Source organism: Ictalurus punctatus, unplaced genomic scaffold (assembly GCF_001660625.3).
Source record: "Ictalurus punctatus breed USDA103 unplaced genomic scaffold, Coco_2.0 Super-Scaffold_100074, whole genome shotgun sequence".
Classification (NCBI taxonomy): domain Eukaryota; kingdom Metazoa; phylum Chordata; class Actinopteri; order Siluriformes; family Ictaluridae; genus Ictalurus; species Ictalurus punctatus.
Genome location: NW_026521093.1, coordinates 281,232 through 304,522, shown reverse-complemented (window position 1 = coordinate 304,522; position 23,291 = coordinate 281,232). Strand labels below are relative to the sequence as shown.

At 42.8% G+C, this 23,291-nt stretch overlaps 1 long non-coding RNA gene and 1 pseudogene across 2 annotated transcripts; both read left to right on the top strand.

Annotated features, from left to right (window-relative positions):
* The first annotated feature begins 1,332 nt into the window (after positions 1 to 1,332).
* On the top strand, positions 1,333 to 7,455 carry LOC108261101 (uncharacterized). Of its 2 annotated transcripts, none has more exons than XR_008395166.1 (4): positions 1,333 to 1,973; positions 2,775 to 2,842; positions 4,291 to 4,437; positions 5,894 to 7,455. It is a non-coding gene; the product is annotated as an uncharacterized LOC108261101 (long non-coding RNA). The 2 variants fall into 2 exon arrangements; XR_008395165.1 differs by having other exon boundaries at positions 2,731 to 2,842.
* Positions 3,166 to 3,284, top strand: LOC124627478 (uncharacterized; annotated as a pseudogene).
* Positions 7,456 to 23,291: the final 15,836 nt, after the last annotated feature.

Sequence of the window (23,291 nt, the reverse complement as noted above, 5' to 3'; positions counted from 1 at the left end):
TCTACCAAAAGAGTTCAAGGTGTTGACTTGAGCTCCAAATTCCCCAGATCTCAATCCGATCGAGCATCTGTGGGACATCAGATACCTGGGGACCCCATCTCACAATTTACAGGACTTAAAGGATCTGCTCCTAACGTATTGGTGCCAGATACCACAGCACACCTTCAGAGGTCTTGTGGAGTCCATGCCTCAACAGGTCAGAGCTGTTTTGGCAGCAAAACGGGGACCTACACAATATTATGCAGGTGGTTTTAATGTTGAGGCAGCTTTGAAAAATGTTAGTTTGTTTATCTCAAGTTTGGATTTGTTGAAGTAGATCTAAATGCCTGCTTTATAATAAACATAATTCCTTTCCTATGTAGAGTTTATATTCATAAATGAAAGTTGGCGAATTGTAAACCTATTATTTTGGTATTCATACAAGAGATAAAACATTCATTGGTTACAATTTCATCTTCTCTTAACAAAAAAGCACTCCGAACATATACAATTCGCATGGCCTACAAACTTTTTACTATAATTAATGTGTAATTTTCTTTTCATTTTGGTAATTCCCTCTTTCTTTATCATTAATTTATTTAAGTTACTGTCTAGTTCTACTTGTTATGCCATGGCCAGCAGATGGCACAGTGGCTCGGCTCCGGACGAGTGTTGTAAATAATTTAGTATATCGGATAAAGAAAATAAGGCAATAACCACAGGACACGGAGGGTAGTAGGCTGTCACCACATTTAGTGGGAATAAGGGGGACTAGTAGGAGAATAAGAGGGACTGGTAGGAGAGTAGGAGGGAGAAAAAGACGGATGGCAAGGAGTATGCCCTGGTGAGGGAATTGGGCTCAGCGGGTCATCAGAATAGAAGTACTGGTGGAATCCATTGCCTCGTAGTCATCAGCAGAAAACAGAGAGGGCGCACTGACAACAGGACCCGTCTGAGTAGAGGCATCAACAAGGGTAGCAGCTGGGCTCAGCCGATATCGTAGAGGAGGAGGAAAAGTGGACTTTGTAGAAGGAGTGCGTAAGACGTCAACCAAAAGAGCAAGGTCCGCAAATAGGTGGGACAGCTGGTATCTAGTGTTGAGATCAAAGCCCTCAAGTCCCTCTAGAGCAGCGAATAGGAAACCAAGTCTCGCGTTGTGAGCTGCATATCAAGAGACATAGAGAGGCATGTAAAGAAGGGCATTCACCATGTGCACCTGGTCACTAGTAGCCAAAATAACATGCAGCATTAAGTAACAAATGGACCACCAAAAAACAAAGGGAATGAGGCAAAAGCAGGGAGCTATCTATAGGTCCATAGAAACACACACACACACACACACACACACACACACACACACACACACACACACACACACACAGAAGGCAAGGGACAAAAGATGTATGGAAACAACACTGGGAAAAAGAATGAGTAAAAATGAACAAGTCACAGTTAGAAGTAGATAATCTAAAACACTCACCCATGTTCAAATTAATGGAAAAATATCCAAAGGTGCAGCAACAGAGATCCTCTTTGTCCAACGGCCGGAAGCCAAGTGATGAACAAAACGGGAAGTACGGTTTTAAAAAACCCAAACCGGGCCAGGTCGAATTTAAGGGGATTGGGAAAAGACTGAAATAGGAACCTAAGGGGTTAGGGAAATGAATAAAACATGATTATAAGGGTTGCTGAAAAAGAGTAATGATGTAATATAAGGGTTGTCAGAACCTGTACAAATATGGACATAAGGGGAACAGGAGGCAAGAATAGCTAAACATATTGGTATTTGGAAATAGAACAAGGGGCGGAGGCTCATAGGACAATTGTATAAAAGGGGAGCCCCGCTCCAGGCTAGTCAGATCACTCTTTGGGATATCGCAAACGGTTTGGATCTCATGTGTTTGGGCTAAATAAAATTGGACCTTTGCTTTTCCTCACTCACTGATTCTGTGTGGTATTTCTCGAAACCTGAATGAAGACTCAACTGAACTAGCGTGAGTACATCTTTTCTGAGATAATTCTTAACTTGTGTTATCTGTACTATATAGTGGACAGAGAATTGTTCCACATGAGTCATATGACTTTGTTTTGGTTCGCTCGCTTCCTGCTTGAGCATTTAGTTTAAGTGTCTTTAAATTGACCCAGGTGTCCATGTTTTGGTTGTGATTATGTTTACCATTTAAACCCCTCGGTTACGGAGCACTTCGCTCAGTATTATCGTTTGTATCATTTGTATAGTTGATGTCGTTTGTTTCCATGCCTTGATTCATGATCTCGTTTTATGCCACGATTTCAGTTTCTCGTTTTCCGGTGAAGACCGCGTTTTCTTTGGTTTAAAGTTACGTGTCTAATAAAGACTTTGATCTGCACCTGCATCCGCCTCCAGTCCCGATCCGTTACACTACTTCTGTTTTGAGCTATGCTGCTGCTTGTGTTTTCTTTAACTATTACTTATATTGCTGTTATTCTTAATACTTATTGTTATTTTAAAATAAATAAATAAATAAATAAAAAAGACCTTACTCAAGCACATGAATAAACAAGTAACTTCCGGATAATAAACCGGGGGAAAAAAATAAAACGTTCAAATTAAACCTGACAATTGACCCATTTTCTAATTTCTTATTTTTCACTTGAGCGTAAGATTGAAAGAATGAAAAACATTTTGAAAAACTTTGATTTGTAAATGAATAATGACATAAGCCATTTTTATCATTTTGTGATATTTGGTTCTTAATTGAATACGAAAAGAAGGAATGGTATACAGATTATAAATCCCTACTTCATCCCAGAAGTGATGCACATGGAGACTAGTGAACTGTCACAGGAGTCTGACGGACAGGATGGAGGGACTACAGATGAGGTGAGTGAAAACATTGTAAATAGTATTAGCAGTAAAAGACCTGAACGTAGTTTTACTGTAAACGCCAGTGTAAATGATGGTACTGCTGAAAGTGTGAATGTTAGTGAGAAACAGGATAATGTTGTAGCTTTGGCTACTGATGTGGCTCAGGCTGGTGAGTAAGAGGAGGGCCTGGTAGGTGAGCTGAATGATCTGTCTCAATGGACAACATCCTATTTTGGGATAAAGATTGGATACAGTTTTGAAAGGGACCCAATCAAGCAACCAGCCCATTCAAAGCTTGCTTACACTAGTTATATTGGTACTATTTGAGGGCAGTTTTTGCTTATTGCCATACCACTCTGCCAATGCCTGATCTTGTCTGATCTCTGACATAAAGGTGAGTTGGGCCTGGTTAGTACTTGGATGGGAGACTGCATGGGAATAACAGGTGCTGTAAGATTTTGAATAAGGCTTTCCTTTGCTTTAGTGTTTTAACCATCTGGGGTCTTCAAACGCGGCCGCACGTTCTGCTGGATTTTTTTCCTCATGACGGCGGAAACAACTTAAAATATGCCATCATTTTTGGCCATACAGATAAGTGTAAGACATCATTAGAAACTATAAAGGGTCTAATTTTATTTCTGTACACTCACAATAACAAAATCTTCTGCTTTTGTAAAATAAAGAAAATAAACAGGGTGCGCTTTCAGCTGTCTCTGTGTCCGCGAGAAACTTTATGAAACATGTCACAAAAATGAACTGTAACTCAGCGAATACTTATCACACAAACAGGAAACACTAATTATAATTATAATTACTAATGATGTAAAACTTCATGAAGACTTGTGGAACTTGCGTTTGTCAAAAGGAATTATACTTCTATTGGATGATGAATAAATGGAAAATAATCTACATGAAGCGAGTTGACTTGATACTGACTGGCACATACTATATTCATTTAGTACTGTGAATTGTGAATTGTGATATTGTGAATGTGTGTGTTCCTCGTACCAGTTAACATTTAGTCTGTGCTTTTGTTTTTCTTTAGCATTTTTAATAGAGTTATTTTAATTTATGCTTTAAAACGGTTGGCAAACAGATGTTTTTGTTTTAGAATGTAATGTTTATATTTTAACCCTTTTTTTTTTTTTTTTTTTTTTTTTTTTTTTTGCAAATGTGTAGCATAGCCTACATAAATACATTCACTATATTTGTTTTATTTGACTTTAGTTTTCACATTGTTTGGAGGACCAAATTGGCACCGAAATTCTCAATCCTGTGATCAGCAATCAGCCAGTCCTGCTTAAATTAAAATGAAGTGCCTTGTACCTACACCAGTCTAGCATGGTCCAGGGATGGTTCACCCAAATATAAAAATTGTCAACTACATACAAAATTTATACCTGCTTCAGTGATTTTGTCTATGTAAGTCATAGTCATTGTCTATGTAAGTCATTCCTCTGCAGTCTGTGGACAGTCTACACTGTCGAACTCTGAAGCCATGGAGAGGAGGCTGTGCGCCCAGATCTGGTCATGCCGGTGAGAGGTCCAGAGAAGATGCAGGGAGGCTGACACAGGAAGCAATGGGGAGATTGATGTAGAGACTTTCTTAGGTATGACTAAAACAATACTGTTGAATAAAATGTACTGCAATAACATCACTGTTGTCATTTCAAAAGTTCACAAATATGTGGTGGCTTCCTGCTAGCCGTGCTAGCCTCGCTGGTTGGTAACTGTAATATGATAGGAGAGATCTACCTATTGGTTGGGATTTGGTAAATGACCATATTGGAATAAAAAAAATCAAGAAAGAAGCAAATAAACAAAGAAACAAGCAACATTTTTTTCATTAGTCAGGTTTCAACTTTGAGACCACGCTTTGAGACCATGTGAGTGGTGACTAAATTCTCAGCCATTATGAACAATTCATTTCATTTGTTCCTGTGGCTATTAGATTATTAAATATGGAGTCTGTTTAGCCATCCAGCCCTCACCTTATATACAGAAATCACAGCATGCTACCTTTGGTAGAAACCCAACAATGAAGAGTGTTGTTGATAGAATCATGTACAGAGTGGCCTTGGCCTTGTCCTTTTGTTTTTTTCTCTGACTAATGTCCTATTTACCCAGTCACTGACTTCTGATTGACAGCTCCCTGTGCAGAAGTACTGTTTTGTGTTGTTCTCTTTTTTTTCTTTTCTTTTTTTTTTTAAATAATAGATTTAATGATGTTCCATTTTGGAACTTTGGGATAGTTTTTATAATGAAACCCTGAATTTTCTTTCCTTTTGATGGGAAGTAGCACCTCGGGATACCTATGCAATTGGAGTTTTAGTGCACAGTGTCTGGTTACACTGGCTACAGAATTATAATTATTTACTGCTGTGTAAATGTCCACAGGCATACTGGAGGAGTTCCATATTAGCCTAACACATTCTTAGTTTGAGCAGCTGCCTGAGAAGTATTTTTAGCACTATACTGGATTTACAGTATAGATACTGTATAATCAGGATGGAAAGGTGTATATGACAGATCTACAGCTTTTTAAAATATAATATGTCTCATCTATGTTCTACAGATAAGTTCAGGGCGACTGGGTAAGCAGTGCATAGAGACCTTGCTTAGGCTGTGTCATTCTGTCCAGCTTTACTGGAGGACCATGAAGCAGGCATTTATCTCCTGTGACAAGGAATGCACAGGAAAGATTTCTCTTCAGGATTTCAGAAAAGTAGTTTATACTGCCCTACCTTTAACTCATAGAGTCCTTATTATCATCCAACATTACCCTGTACAGTATATGATACTGTATATTATGTAATATAAGTGATAGTGCTTTTTTTCTTACAAAGTGCCTTGCTCTTTGTAATGCCACCATGGAAATGGTAGCAAATGCATTTTATTATTTTTTATTTTATTTTGAAGGCATGACCAAAAGACTGGCTAGTACATTAGAAATGCAAAGAGAAGTGATGTATGGATATTTGAGTAGCTTATAATACAACATGCATTTATCTTACCTTAACCCTTCTTAATAAACTGCACTACTTTACATGTTTGATATCTCAACAGGTTTTGAGGCAGTACAACGTCAATCTCTCAGAGGAAGACATCTTTCATCCTACATCTTTCTTTGATAAGAACATCTCAGGATGTATTTCATACAATGATTTTCTGAGCATTTTACAAAATATATGCAGAGCCATCTTGTATTGTATTGTAATAGTACAACATAGTGTGCAGGGGTGGACAAGTCAGTAGACAAGAACATGTTTTTATTGTTTTATTTGTAGTTGGCTCAATAGGCTCAGTAGGCTAACAGTCACTGTATTTTTTTCTTCTCTAGTGTAACAACCAGAGAAAGAAAGAAAAAGAAAAAAACCTGCCTCCTATTGGCTTTTACAAAACAAGCATTCACTTTTTTACTGTAGTATGTGTAACTTGTTCTGATCCCACCGCCTGCTGCACTACTCACAGCCGGTTTTACTATTCATATTATTTGACATGTGACCTTTTGACACATAATCTTTTCAGAATCAGGAACACACAGGCATATGGAAACACTGACGAATCCAAGAGAAAATAAAGTGCAGCGCACAGTGATCATGTAACTCCAAACACAGCACACAGTCACCTTAATACTATTGTGGCATCGGTGAGCAATAGACTTGATCAGGAAGCATTGTTAAAACAATGCACTGGCTTATAGAACAAATGCAGGCTTGGTAATTACAAATCCCATTACATGTCGTAAAATTGCTAGACATAACAAAAACTAGATAAAGTTCCAGTATAAAACATATATAATAAACAAACAGCACAGTACTATGTTAACAAGTAAGACTTAATGTAACAGAGCGACATTAACATTAAACTGCTAACATTAGAGATGCCCCAGAAAATGCATATTAAGACTTGCTAATGGCAGCGAGGTTACAATATCTTATATGTACAATACAATATCTACAATATCTCTTATGTGTGATAATATCAGCTGTGCTACCTCAGACACTTCTTTAGAAAAGGATAATGACTGTTGCAAAGATATATGCTACGCAGGAGTATATTTTATATACGTGTTTGTGTCTGTATTAAAGCACATAACTAGGAATTAATAAGTCAGCATGTGCTATTGCATTATTTTAGCCTAGTCAGTAATGGGAAATGAACACATGTTACTGGGCAAGCATATTGAAGCTTTCACTTAGCCAGTGGGCTATACAATGAATTTGTCCACACTTGGTGTGTTCTATTAGTTTATTTATTTATTTATTATTAATACAAAACAATTACTGTGCAATTATCATATTACTCTTCCTCATTTAAAACTTTTGGTCTAAACATCTATACATTTCTGTTATTTCCCACTTGTGAATTTCATAATTTCTGAAGCTCAGGTAACTTTCAGGGTTGTTTAGGTGGCATTACTGTTCATTTAATAAAATATAACAAAACAGTCTGTGTTAGTAGTGCTCATAGTTACAGTGAACCCTGTCTGAGGTACAGCTTGGCTCAGGCTGAATGAGGAATTATACAGGCCGGGTCACAGAGTTCAGTAGTGATTATTCTATAAAACAGGTGAAAGTAATAATGGACTCTTATCATTTACACTAGTAAGTGTGTAAGGATCACATACCAACATGTAGCAATACCACATACCAATAACATAAAGAAGAAGAAAGAAGCAAACTTACTTAGATGATTTAATAGTACATTGGTTCAAAGTCAACGGTCATGCTGAGCCTCTGTTGCATAAGTGTTATTGTAGATAATGTGAATAGCAATGAACTTCCTCCTCATTCAAAGCTACATGCTGATAAAAAAATGAATGAGAAACATGCTCACCTCAAATTATGAGCGGAATATTTTTTTTTGCTGGTTGTGGATTTTTGGAAATTTATTATTTTGGAGTGCACAGTTCTCTATTGGAACGGGCTCACCACCTAACTAAAAATACCAGTAAAATTTGTGGTGCTTCATCAGAGGCGCTGATAGCAGCCATGATAGCATGTCAAATGTCACCCGGTAAGGGATAACATCAATCAATCAATCAATAAATAAATAAATCAATAAATAAATAAATAAATATATATATATATATATATATATATATATATATATATATATATATATATATATATATATATATATACATACATACACACACACACACACACACACACACACACACACATATATATATATATATATATATATATATATATATATATATATATATATATATATATATATATATATATATATAGATATATAGATAGATAGATAGATAGATATAGTGGCATGCAAAAGTTTGGGCACCCCTGGTCAAAATTTTTGTAACTGTGAATAGCTAAGGAAGTAAAAAAATGTTTTAAAAAAAATCAGATTTCCAAACAGCATAAAGTTAAAACAACAATATTTCTATTTTAAGCAAGATTTATTTTTTATTTCCTCATTTTACCATTTCAAAATAATAAACAAAAGTAAAGGACCCGAAACAAAAGTTTGGGTCTACTAAGAGTCTACTAAGTCAGTACTTAGTAACACCCCCTTTGGCAAGTATCACAGCTTGTAAATGCTTTTTGTAGCCAGATAAGAGTCTTTTGATTCTTGTTCGGAGGATTTTAATCCATTCTGCCTTGCAAAATGCTTCTAGTTCTGTGAGATTCTTGGGCTGTCTTGCATGCACTGCTCTTTTGAGTTCTATCCACAGATTTTCGATGAGGTTTGGGTAGGGGGACTGTGATCTTCAGTGGCATTGACATGTTGCTCTATTTTCACTTTGTTTAATGGTTTCCTACCCATAATGCTGTTAGACTACCTGCTGATACTGGTGCCAGTAGAAATTAGCTCTTGATTTATCTCTACTGAAAGAAAGCAATGCAGTAGTGCTTTAGTCCTTTCGAATTTCCAGCTGTCTCACCTTGTCATCTGTGCACGTTGCTGAAACATCAGGTTCCAATAAAACCACCATCAGCACCATCATGCTTATTATGTCATAGATGGCTAACTAGCTGTGTAGAGTCTCTGCTGTAACTCATGTTTGAGATCGTTGAGATAATTTTCAAGGTAATATGTTTGCAAATGTATTTGCTGCCACTTGAAACTAAAAATTGCTAAATTCTCTGTTCATAAAATACATATCTTGCATAGATCTACATTACAGGATGTGACACTATACAGAAAGTCCCAAAAGTCTCCATACATTAACACTTTTTTAGCAAAATGTCTTCCAAAATTTTTCATACTTCGCTTAGGCTATATTATATATATATATTGAGATAGCCTTTAAGAAGGACATATTAAAATCATTTCCATGGCTGGATCAGGAAGCTGTAGCAAGGTTGCGATGGACTTTAACAGGATACATGGTGAGCACATCACACACACCACACTGTCGCCAAACTTATTAACAAATTCAAAATGACTGGAATTGTTTCAGACCAACCGAGAGGTGGATGTCCATGAACATTCACTGATGAAGGCACAACTGACGTGTTGCTGGTGTACATCCCCCCCCCCCCCCCCCCCCCCATAGGTACGGAGACTTTTGGGACACACTGTAGGAGTAGAACGGTGCAAAGATGTTTTTCTTAATGCAGCTATGAAAAACATCTGGGTTACATATGGAACCCTGTTCCCTGAGAAGGGAACGAGACATTGCATTTAGCATAACACTATGGGAGCGCCTTTGCGCGCGACCGGCATCTGAAGCTTGTGTAAAATCATGCCTATTTATAGGCCCGCCATGATCAGGTGACATGGCAATTAAGCATGTTGCATGATAGCCTTTGAGGAGGTGACCCCCCTAGTGGAATGAGCCCTTATGCCCAGAGGCGTAGCGAGACCGCATGCCTCATAAGTGATAGAGATTGCTTCCACTATCCAATTAGAGATGCGCTGCTTTGACCTCTACTGTCGCCACCAAAGCAGACCAGCAGCTGCTCCAACTTATACCACTGGCCAGAGCGATGGACGTAAGTACAGAGAGCCCTTACTGGACACAGCAGGTGCATTTCATTTTCTCGTGTTCTGGTGTGAGGAACAGAGGAGGGCAGAGAGCCTGCAACACCACAGGCTGGGCAGCAGACATAGGAGCCTGGGGTGGAATGAATATCCAGGCTGTAATAACGAATGACTGTGTGTGGCGTAGACCACCCTGCAGCCACAGACACATCCTGCAAGGATACCCTTTTGGACAAAGCCTTCGAGGAGGTGACCGCCCTAGTGGAATGAGCTCTTATGCCCAGAGGCATGGCAAGACCGTGTGTCGTAAGCCCTAGAGATTGCTTCCACTATCCAAGTAGAGATGCGCTGCTTTGACACAGCATCACTTTTCCTGTCGCTGCCAAAGCAGACCAGTAGCTGCTCTGACTTACGCCACTGGCTGGAGAGGTGGACGTAAGTACAGAGAGCCCTTACTGGACACAGTAGGTGCATCCTTTCTTGTTCCGGTTTCTTGTTCCGGTTTCTGTTCGAGGTTTCTGACACCATGCAGAAACCTCGAAGTTAGAGGATGTCGCCCCACAGAGGCTCCATCAACAGGGTCGTGGCTGGCCGAATTGGCGGCCATGTAAGTCCCGATTGTAGAAGGAGCCCACCCTGCTGAGAAATATCCTTGTAAGAATTCCAGGACTGTAGCTATTGCGCAGTTCACTGGGTCTAGCTGACATTCCTCACACAACAAGACAAAAAGCCACCACTTGAGCGCAAACAATTTCCTCATGGATGGTGCTCTGTGGTTCAACATGGTCTCTACAACCTCAGTTCTGATTCCAGAATCTATGAGCTGGTGCCCCTGAGGGGCCTGACCCACAGTTTCCTTGGTTCTGGCCGAAGGTGATAAATCAGCCCTCTGGCTTGAGACAGTAGATCAACTTTAAGGGTTCAAATGGGGCACCTGACTAACTTTCCAGGACTACAGAAAGGTCCCAGGAAGGTATGCGTGACCTGCAGATGGGCCTCAGCCACCTGACACCATGCATAAACCTCGAGGTTAGAGGATGTTGCCCCACAGAGGCTCCATCAACATGGGTGTGGCTGGGCAAAATGGGGGCCATGTAAACCCTGATTGCAGAAGGAAACGTGAGAAACGTCCTTGTAAGAACTCCAGGACTGTAGCTGTTGCACAGTTCACTGGGTCTACAGTGGATCCCTGTGGATAGGAATCTCCCAAGGAGTGCCATCTAGCAGGGATATTATCTCTGAGAACCATATTTGAGCTGGCCAATAAGGTGCGAACTACAGCGGGCAGTGAGTTGTCTCCTCGGAGGCGAACACATGTAGTCCCGCTTGGCCAAACCTCTGCCATATGGACTCCACCACTTGTGGATGGAGCCACCAATTCCTGGGCCTCAGCCCCTGCCTCAACAGGATGTCTGTCCCCACATTCCATTTGCCCAGAAAGTACATTGCACTCACTGCCAAAACATTCCCTCTGACCAGAGAAGAATTAGTTGCGCCTGCCTGAACATAATCCTCCCTGGTGGTCAATATATGAGACCACTCCTATGTTGTCTGTAAACATATGGTGACCTCTAAATTGACATTGGCTGCTGCTGCCATAAGCTCCAATAGTCTCCCATAGAGACTGGATGCAAAGATCCGGCTTTATCTTGCTCAAGGTTGATAGGATTGACCCTACACATGTTGGGGATAGAAACACCCTCATCTTAATAGAATGCTTATAACCCCTAGAAAAGTTGTCCACTGCACTGAAGAAAGCATATTTTTCTGAGGTTCAACTGAGCCCCAAGCTCTTCATGTGAGCGAGAACAACATCTCGATGTTGAACCACCAGTTCCCTGGATCATGCTAGAATTAACCAGTCATCCAAGTAGTTTAGTACACGGATACTCTAGAGTCACAATGGAGCCAGAATGGCATCCATGCAGTTTGTGAAGGTGCGAGCCCAAAGGGAAGAACCTGATCTTGGCTGTGGAAATATGCACCTTTTAGATCTATCATCACAAACCAGTCCTCAAACTGAATCTGTGGAATGATAAGTTTGGGCGTGAGCATCTTGAACCTGTATGTCCGAAGAGTACAGTTGAGATGACGCAGATCTATAATTGGCCGCATACTTCTCTATTTTTTGTGGACCAGGAAATAACAGCTATAAAAACCTCCCTCCCTCAAGGAACGGGGTACATGTTCTATGGCCCCTTTGTCCAAGAGGGATCTTACTTCCTGCGCTAATGTCGGGCTCTGGTCTGTGCTGACAACTGTCGTGAGCATACCTCTGAACCGGGGGGTCGAGCTCTAAACTGGACCCGGTAACCCTTCTCTATGGTAGACAAAACGCATGGAGACACATTTGGCAGTTTCCACGCTGCAAGATGGTCTTTTAGTGATGTTAACTATTCCACATGGAGGGAAAGCATCAGATTTTCATTGCCATGTGACAGCTCGCTGACCAGAGAACACTGAAAATTTGGGACAGCCTTGGCTAGCGTTGGCCCTACAGTGGCACTGGGGGCTAACTGCCCTAACAACCTCATGTCCCCTGACATGTCCCTCCATGACCCCTCAGTACCGCATTTCTTTGTATGCTTGACCTTTATTACCATTCTCAGATCAGGCCTAGTAGCAGGCCGCTACTGTGGCTGCCCGGTTCCCCTGGCTGTCTGTGGGGGTTGGCTGGCTGCCATACTCGCTTTCTGGGTCTCCCTCGCACTAGCGCTGGCCCGGGCTCCAATCATGGATGCCTGGGTGAACTCGACACAACAGGGAAGGAACTGACTGAATGCCGCCATATGTCGAGCTCACTCAGCAGGTCTGCTTGGTAGGCCTGCAACACTGTCATTGTCTGCAGTGACCCACAAGCAAGACTACTAATGCATAGGCCTTGCCCACCAATGTCACGGTGGCCTTACACGGTGGCTTGGATGGCAAAGCTGGCCCCCCTAAATTACCTGCCATCGATGGCATGAGGTAGCTTGCAAGCACCTCCTCCACCTTCAGCATAGCTAAATAGCCATGCCGTTCATTCCCCACAACGGCCGAATAATCCAACATTGTGCGCTCCCATAGTGTTATGCTAAACGCAATGTGGAGTTCCCTTTGAAAAAGAACTCAAAAGCTTCGCAATTTAGCATTGTCTATGCCTTTAGATGAGACTGACCAAATATGATTACGATCTGATGAAATCTCTAGGAGGAGTTCGTTCAAAAACTGAGCAAAAAAGGAAAATCAAAATGGCTGACGTCCTGTTGAGTTTAGGAAAGGATATGTAGGTGAAACATCTCTGCAAGGTGCACATCTCTGAAATTTTGTAGGTGGTGCCATCAAGCCATTTTGCCACAGTCAATTCTAGAACCCCATCAGATGTAAATTTTCACCGATTCTAACGTGTCTGCAAAGTTTTGTGAGTTTTCGGGTATGTTTAGGCAATCTAAAATGCAATTCTTTATGGAAAATAATAATAATAATAATAATAATAATAATAATAATAATAATAATAATAATAATAATAATAATAAAAAACGGAGCACATCCAATACGGCTTCGCACCAGCGGTGCTCAAGGACAGAAAAATGTTGTGAGTGCAGTAGGCTAGTCAACATGTTAGAAATTATATTCAAATACACATTATCCAGGTTCTTGACATAGTGGACATAGCTTCAAAACATGAAACTGTAAAATCATTTAATAACTTTTTTTATTTACACCTTCACAACCAAATTACAGATATTACAATAGACATTTACTACTCTACAATTTTCTTTCAGTCTAAAGGTCTTTTTAAATGTGTAACACCCTCAATTTAATTTAAATAAAATCTAAAACTTCCCACCAGAGATTACTAGTGCTACAGTGCCTATAAAAAGTGTACACACCCCTGCTTATCTCTGTAAAAAATTAAATTATGATAAATTACGTCAGATCTTTTTCCACCTTTAATGTGATATATTAACCGAGTGAAAAACAAACAGAAATGGGGAGAAAGAAGAAAAAAACCCTTCCAATAACATGGTTAAACAAGTGTTTAACTAATTTACTAATTAACTAATACTTTGTTGAAGCATGTTTTGCTTGTAATAAAGCACTCAGTCTTTTTGGGTAAGGGTCTGCTAACTTCTCCAGGTCTAAACAAAGTGTGAGGAGATCTCCTGTGCACAGCCCCCTTCAAGTCATTTCACAGGGATTTGATAGGGTTTAGATCTGGGCTCGGACTGGACTACTCCAAAATGTTGCTCTTCTTCATTTGAAGCCATTCCTTTGTTGACTTGGATTTGTGCTTTGGGTCATTATCGTGCTGGAAGGTGAACTTTTTTATCTACATCTTCAGCTGTCTAACAGACACCTACAGGTTTTGAGCAAGAACTGATTGGTTTTTGGAGCTACCCATGATTCCCTCTATCGTAACTCTTTTAAAAAATGTTTACTTCCATTTAGCCACCCTACCCCATAGCCTAGACATGTGAAGAACATATGAGATTGTTGTCCTTTGCAGGGAGTTACCAGGACTTGACAGAAATTCCTGCAGCTCCTGTAATGTTGCCACAGATCTCTTTCTAGCCTCCCTGATAAAGATTCTTCTTGTCCTTTTGTCCATTTTTGAGGGACATCCTGTTGTTGGTAATGTCACTGTGATGCTCCATTTTCTCCATTTGTTGTTGATGGCCTTCGCAGAGTTCCATATTACATCTAATGTTTTGAAAATTATTTACCCTAAACTGTCTCTATATTTGTTTTCACTTGAATTTTGTTGGTTGCTCTATAGCATTTAAGGTGGAAAAATATTGAACATGATTTATGTTGATTTCATTTTTAATACCTCAATAACCTTTAATTTTAATAATGGTGCATACACTTTTTATAGCCACTCTATCCTCCTTGTCACTTATTAGAAATAGTAAGAGATTAAATATTAATATACCTGTAATCGCTATAGACAGTCATTAAAAAATGAGCAGGAACCTAAAGAAAATCACTTCAGCATAAAGACTTCACGGTTACACTTATTTCCTGCTCTAATCTCCTTCTTTCTCCTTGTGAAAAACTACTCCATTTGGTTGCTTTCTCCATTCCACTGTGATGTTCTCTGCCATCCCATGATCCTTCAGTTTTTGCCTGATCTGAAGAACTGAATAAGACTTTTAGTAATAAATGATTCAGGACAGAGACACTAATCCATGTGAAACTATTTGTCTGGTGGCAGTAATTAAGAGAGGAATGGACAATATAAGTGGGGTTTGTGGAGGCTAAGACCTACCTGCTCTAAGATGGCTGCCTGTGATATCAGATTATTAACATCTATTAACATTATTAAGAGCCTGTTAACATCCTGACTGGAATGGATCTTCAGTCTGATGATTTTTTTTATTCATTTTTTTTTTATTTCTGCATGTAGAAATGCAAAACATACAAACACAGTCAGGAACACACAAGTAAAATTGTTTTTATTTTACTAATATTTAAAAATTCTTTTTTTTTCTTCTAATTTTAAAACTGAATACTTGACTCACCTGAGTAACAGAAGAAAAGCATTACATCTGAGCACTGTTCATCTGCGGCCTGACTGTTATTTAAATAACCACAATTTCATTCCCCAGGGCATAATCAGGTTTTCCTGACATCCAACTGCTGGTAGAGAAGTTGGTTTTATCTACCCACTTCCAGGCGTCTCTGAACAGGCCAGTCCAAGTATTTCCAGGGACCAGTCCCTGTATAGCTAGGTGTTCTGTTGTGTTTCTCACTGGTCAGGTCTGTATAATGCTGTCTACAATAACTCTGAGCTTCAAGAAGGTGATTGTACTAGAGATATAAATGTAACTCCCAGTGCCAGTTTGTCTGTCTGTGAAAATTAAGAAAGAAAAAAAAAACATATTTAACACGAAGGTTAATTATAAGTTAATTGTGTCTCCTGGTAGAGAAAGGAAGATATTGCTACGGCTAAGAACATAAGTACACCATATACAACATCAAAACCACCTTGTGAAACAAATGGTGTTCCTCACCATCAAAGCAGAGAAGGGGAAAAGTCTGTGTACATGGGGTGTCAAACCAAGCCGACGAAAATGTTACAACACACTCTTCATGTCCGCCCCTGTTGTTAGGCTCTCCTGGATTCCATTTTGTCATACTTCCTAATGGCTCATTTCCATAGGACCAGCACCAGTTGTTGACATCATTGTACAGTCCAATCCAAGTGCTGGAATTGAACTGTTGCATTTGTGTTTCTTCCTGAAGATGTTCCATGTCGTCATTGCTTTTAATGATCGCCAGGTCAGTGTATGTAGCCCGACAGTAAGTCTGAGCATCACTCCATGTTTTCCCCTGATTGATCAGATAGTACTTATGAGAGACAGAGAGGACGATGGGTATGACTCCTGTGGAAGAAAGTTTTATTGGATTTATCCAGTGTTAGGACTGTGGCATAAATTTACATTTTCCCCATGAACTTTTTAGCATACAGTATATTTATATTTGGGTGCAAAACATTTGGCTGATTTATTTTAAAAACTATTATTTTGGTTGTGATGAAAGCTTTACAATGGGCATTATAAATGAAATTATTTTTTTAAACACCCACTTTAATTACTATTTTAACCATATTAATTATTAGAAGATTTCAAAAATCAAGCCTGCAGCCATGTAGTTTCTATAAACAAATGTTAGGCTGTATTCAGATTTGACATATTGAGGACATAACACTGAAATTGAACACCTCAGCATCCAGACCTCAAATTTAACTGGTGTTTTTGTAACTGCGGACCCTGTTACAGTCCGGCCCTGGATTTTTTGGATAAATAAATATTATTGTTGATCAGCCATTTAATAGGATTGTTTTCTATACATATGTCTCACATGTACAGTATATATCCTAATGAAATGACTTACAATAAAAAAAGTAAAATTTCCATGCAAAATGTAAGTTAGTATAGAGCACAGTCACAAAGAGAAGAAGAGTCTAAACTAGTTTCCTCCATTTCCCTCAACACAAGGTAATTATTCTGTATTTTCTGTATGCGTTTGAAATTGATAATTTAAAAATATACATTCCTCTTTCATTCAAATATATCATGTGTTCTGTGCTATACCTAATTTAGCAGACCTCACTATTACTAGTATTACTTCTACTCAGAAAACAATGAAATTGTCTTTACTTAAAGTAATTAATTTTTTAAAAATACTTAAAGTCCTCATGTTACTGGAAATCTAAGTACAGTTTCAAATCACACACATTAACTGTACATTTTGAAACAAACTTAAGTATGTTTAATATATTTTATTGGCCAAAGAAAGTTAATATCATATGGTACACACGACAATATCCTAGGTCTTGTGCCAGAATCCGAAAACTGTGACCTCAAGATATATGATGGTGTCACGTCAGGGATTTGAGGCAGATGCAATTGCAGAAGTGAAATGTTTAATAAAGTAACAAACAAATCACAACACAAGACTTACACAGGTCAAAGACGAGTATAATGTGACACATGGGGACAGAACTAACAATGCAAGACAACCCGTGTAGAGCAGAATCTGACTGTATATACACATCAGTGCTAATGAGCTAAAGGTGAAACAGGTGAATTGAGACATGTGACATGGTGCAGTGGCTAATGGGAAACGTAGTTTCTAGTCCTTCTCCACTATCACATGACAGATAGGTCATGTGTTTGGGATAGTTTTGGGCTAGGTTAAATTCAAGTGAAACATTGCCATTATTGACAATATCAGTATTATGGGTAATATCTCAGTATTTAATATGCCACAGCACTGTCTTTTGTGAATTCAGCATTTTCATAATTGTTATTACTGCTCATAGTATTTATTACTGGTTTAGGAATTTTAACATTTTCGATGTTCATGAATTTTATTTTGAATCTCTTTCTTACAGACCTGATTTCATATCCACAGGCCGGCCTCCCGGAGCACCTTCAGGACCTCCCCTAGATGAAACAGGTGGTCGGCCCATGTGGAGGAGTGGATGACTACGTCGTCCAGGTAGGCAGCTGCAAACATACGGTGGGGCCGCAGGAGGATGTCCATCAACCTCTGGAACGTTGCGGGTGCCCCGTGTAGCCCAGAGGGGAGAACCCGGTACTGCCAGTGGCCGGTGGCCGTGCTAAAGGCTGTCTTGGGTCTTGTGTCCGGCGCTTGCGCAACTTGCCAGTAGCCCTTGGTCAGGTCCAAGGTAGATATGAAGAGGCCCTCCCCAGTCTCTCAACGAGGTCATCCACTCGGGGGAGGGGGTAGCTGTCGAACTCCGATACCTGGTTCAGCCTCCGGAAGTCGTTGCAAAGCCGCATGCTCCCGTACGGCTTCGGCACGACGACAATGGAACTGGACCAGGGGCTGCTGGACTCCTCTATGATGTGATCGTGCAGCCTTCGACCAATTTCTTCCTCAATGGCTTTGCGTCGGGCCTCTGGAACATGGTAGGGCCTTTGTCTCACCACTACGCCAGGAGGAGTTTTGATCTCGTGGTGGACCAGCTGGGTCATCCCTGGGGTGGCCGAAAACAGAGAATTGGTCTACCAACTCAGTGAGCTCCTGTCTCTGGGTGGGGGTAAGGTCCTCCCCCAAACCGACCAAGGTACGCTTGCCATGGTCCGTGTCCCGGGCCGCGTACGCCGACACTTCCGGGGCCGGTTCTACCCACTTCTTTAGCAGGTTCACGTGGTAGAGCTTCTCCTCCGTGCGCTTACCCGGCTGTTGCAGGTGGTAGTTGACAGGGCCCCGGCGCTCGAGGACTGTATCCGGGCCTTGCCACTGGGCCAGGAACTTACAGGCACTGCTGGGTACTAACAGGAGGACCCGATCCCCCGGCTGGAATTCTCGGGGCTGCGCTGGGCGGTTGTATACCCTTCGCTGCTCCTCCTGCGCGGCGTGCATGTGCTCCCGGACTATTGGAGCTACCCGGTCGATCCTCGCTTGCATCTCCTGCACCTATTCGATGACTGAGCGGAAGGGGGACGGTTGCTCCTCCCAGGCTTCGTGAGCCACGTCCAACAGTCCCCAACAGTGCCTGGGGACACTCTCGGACGGCGAAGAGCACGTAGGGGAGGAGGAGATCCCAGTTCCTCCCCTCCTCGTCCACCACCCGGCGCAGCATCCGTTTGAGTGTCTGGTTGAACCTCTCGACCAGCCCGTTGGTTTGCGGGTGGTAGACCGACGTCTTAAGGTGCTTCACCTGTAACAGTCGACACAAATAGGCCATTAATTTAGACACAAAAGGCGTACCTTGGTCGGTCGGCATGTCCTTTGGAATCCCCACCCGACTGAACAGGAGCACCAGCTCCCTGGCGATGTTCTGGGAGGTGGCTTTGCGCAGCGGCACCACCTCGGGGTACCGGGTGGCGTAGTCAACAATGACCAAGATGTACTCATGGCCCGGGGCAGACTTGGGAAGGGGGCCCACGAGGTCCATGCCCACTCGCTCGAACGGGACGCTGATAATGGGCAGAGGGATAAGGGGCACCGGTGGGGGCCTCTGTGTGGCAGTGTGCTGGCACTGCGGGCATTGCTGGTAGAAGGCCCGGACCTCCGCGTCCATCCTGGGCCACACAAAGCGGTCCCTCAGCTTCTCCAGGGTGTTTCGTGGGCCCAGGTGGCCGCCGAGGGGATGGGTATGAGCCAGGTGCAGTACGGTTGGAGTCTTGGGTTTGGGCACCACCAGTAGATCCACCTGCTCCCCGCGGCGGCAGGCCCGCTGATAGAGGAGACCGCCCCTGACGAGAAAATATGAAGTAGGGAGTCTCAGGTCAGGGCTCTGGTCGACCCCCTCTATCACTCGCACCTGGGCCCAGCAATGCTTCAGGCGGTCGTCCTCCTTCTGCTCCCGTCCGAACTTCCCCTCCCGGTTCATGTTGTGGATAAAAATGATATGAAATAAACATGAGACCTAGTATCCAGTAAAGGGGAGAAGAAGAAAAGACGGGCACCAAGACACACAGAAGCGGTGTGAGGCGGATATTGACTGATATTGAATATTGAATTGGATTCACACTTTAAAGATCTTAGATCTTTAAGAGTAATACACTATGGTTTATTAGTCAAAAAAGTCCAAAAGAAGTATACGAGCTGAGGAGTGCTAAAACACACACACACACACACACACTCTCAGTCAAGGGCGGCCATGTACACATAACACACGCACACACTCTCTCTCTCTCTGTCTCTCTCTCTCTCACACACATACTACTATAACATTATAAGAATAATAAAAAGGAATATTAAGATATTATAAGGGTAATATCTTATAATAATAATATATATACTCTTTATAAAAAACAGAATAATAGGATATGTAGGACAGTAGAAGGGTAATATAATGATATTATGAAGTAGGAAGTACAGTAAACCGTTTTTCAAGCAGTATAAGTGGAATGGTCCTTTTCTGGAACATAAGAGTAAGGTAGATGAGCTCTTTTTTAACCCTATTGGTAGTGATATCATAGTCTTCTTGAAACCTATGGGTTAGTTACTGTGTAAATACAGTATAAATACTGGAGCTTAAGCTCAGGGTAAGGGACCAGGTAAGGGACCGCTACTGCAAGACACTACTGACGAACAACCATCGACCTCAGGATTAGTCAGTACAAGGCAGCCCATTGGGGCAGTGGTGTTCACTGATAGTGACAGTGATTCGGATGCATCCCTGAGCCCTGACTACGGCACTCGAGCCCAGACTAAGAGGCGGGCTGTGGAAAAACTAGATAAACTGTCTCAGTCTGAGACAGTAGAAGTGACGGGTGTCATAGTTACCAGCCCACGGGAAGTTGTAACCCCAACGGAGGAGGATTTTCTGTCTACGCTTGCCACTCTCTGTCAGGACCCCGCTTTGCCTCTGAGCCTAATCGACTCGGATACGCTACAGTCCCTAGAAGCACAGTTGAACTTACCTGAGCTTACTTCAGAACTTCAGTCTCCGCATGAATCCTTGCGCACTCCCCTACCACCAGTTCCGGAGGGGACCGGTGGGATGAGTTCCACAGAATAGTAGCACATATGGGGGTAGAGTGATTTTTGCAGCAGGGCTAATAGCACTCTTTTTCTTTTTCTATGACCCAATGTTTAAAAGGACTATTCATACCTTCAATAATGTCCTGGATTCCTATCACACGTTACGCCCACTAGTGGCTGCTACTTCCCACACAGCCCCCTCTCCCCATATTAGGCATGTTCGATCCTGGATGGCCCCTGGCTCAACTATAGGTTCCCATAGCTCGATGTGCACGTTAGCTCTCCTTAGACTCGCCCATGAAGAGTCCCTGATTGGCAGAAGTCCCTATTTGGCCTCATTCACTTTCTCCCAAGCTCGATCTGTGGAGATTCGCGTAGGACAGATTACTGGTAGGGCACGGGTGAGTAGGTGCTCCTTCGAGCTGCCCACTATTGGCCCCCTGTGGCTACCGTTCCTTTGCTCAGCTACGGCGTGTTCTTACCATGATAGTACAGGGTCACCTTTCGCATCCCGGGCTCTCCACCCCCTCCTCATTGCCCCGATGTCAACTCTGATCGCACATAAATTAATGAAATTACAATACTATTCAATCTCCACCGATAACACCTCACTTACGGAGGAGCAGAGTAACATGTATCTGGCATGGATGGTCCATACTGCTCGATCTGTGACAGATCGCTCGTGTCTCATATGTCATGATCGTAGCCTCACCCCCCATTTTATGCTGCCTATGGGGAACCTCACGGAATGCCTCACCACCCCCTATTCTGTTGATTTTTTGTGTCCTACTGTGTGCCTCCTTGGGGACACACACACACACACTCTCGTACAGTCAAGGGCGGCCATGTAGACATAACACACGCACACACTCTCTCTCTCTCTGTCTCTCTCTCTCTCTCTCTCTCTCTTTCACACACATACTACTATAACTTTATAAGAATAATAAAAAGGAATATTAAGATATTATAAGGGTAATATCTTATAATAATAATATATATACTCTTTATAAAAAACAGAATAATAGGATATGTAGGACAGTAGAAGGGTAAATGATATTATGAAGTAGGAAGTACAGTAAACCGTTTTTCAAGCAGTATAAGTGGAATGGCCCTTTTCTGGAACATAAGAGTAAGGTAGATGAGCTCTTTTTTAACCCTATTGGTAGTGATATCATAGTCTTCTTGAAACCTATGGGTTAGTTACTGTGTAAATACAGTATAAATACTGGAGCTTAAGCTCAGGGTATCAGATCACTTCTGAGAATTCTCATCGGTGTGGATCTCGTCTGGTGGAACGGAACCAATAAAGCTGGACCCTTGCTTCTTCTCACTCACGGCTGGTGTCTTTTTTTCTATCTCCAACTGGGCTAGATGTGAGTATTGGCTTCTATGTTGAATTTTAAGTGTTTTTGGGTAATAGGCTAAATTTGAGCCAGCATTCACCTGGTGAAAGACAGAACACAGAGGGTTAGTGGGTTGGGGGGCCTTACCTTCCGTGGTGGAGTCTCCGTCGTCCTGGGCCAGGTAGGCCTGCCGGGCCCGGGTCCTCTTCGTGCGTTGCCGCGGCCTGCTGGGCTCGGCTGTCGGGCCTGTCGGGAATCCTGGCCAGTCCCGTCCAAGGAGCAGGGGCACTGGGAGCTCGGGGATCAGGCCCACCTGGAGGGGTCAGGCCCCGGCTTCACCCCGGATCTGGACCTCAGCTGCGGGAACTTCCCGGGTGTCCCCATGGACGCAGGTTACAGTGAGAACCCCCTCCGGGCAACGCCCTTTGGGTAGAATGGAGGGCCGGGCGAGGGTCACCATGCTCCCGGTGTCCAGCAGGGCGGTTACTGGGTTCCCCTCGACCCACACCGTCAGGGAGGGGGCCTCCGGTGGCTGTTGTAGATGGAGGGTGCAGCCCGCTAACCATGGCTTCGTAAGTGGCCGGGCAGGTTCCATCTCCGGCTCTGTAGGCATGGGCTCGTCCACGGGGGTTACACGAACGGGCGACCTCTGGCGAGTCCTCCAGGTGCCGGGACGGGGCTGGCGGTCGAACCGGGGCCAGGGGCACCAAAGGGCCGGTCGGGGAGCCGCTGCTCACCTTGGCTGAGCTCAAGGGTGGCCATGGTTCGCTCCAGGGCGGTTAGGAGCTCCTGGGGTGTTGTCGGTGCTGGCGCCCCTATGGCCTGGCGTTCTGTGCGGGGTAATGCCCTCAGGAAACGGTCTGCAGCCACTTTTTCCGCCACCTCCACGGCGGTATGCTGATCCAGCCGGAGCCACCTTTTAGTTATCCGAATGAGGGTGTTCAGCTGTCCGCGTGGTCGGGCCCCCGGTCGATAAGCCCAGCGATGGAACTCTGTCGCTGCCTGGTAGGGGATTCGCCCACACCATGCCAGGACTCCCTCCTTCATTGCCGCGTAGTCGGCAGCCTCCTCCGGCTCGAGGGCATAGTAGGCCGTCCGTGCCTTTCCCATGAGCAGCGGGCCGAGGGCGCGAGGCCAGTCGTCACGGTCCCACCCCTCCCGGCGGGCAATACCCTCGAAGGCCTCAAAGTACGCCTCAAGATCTTCTTCGG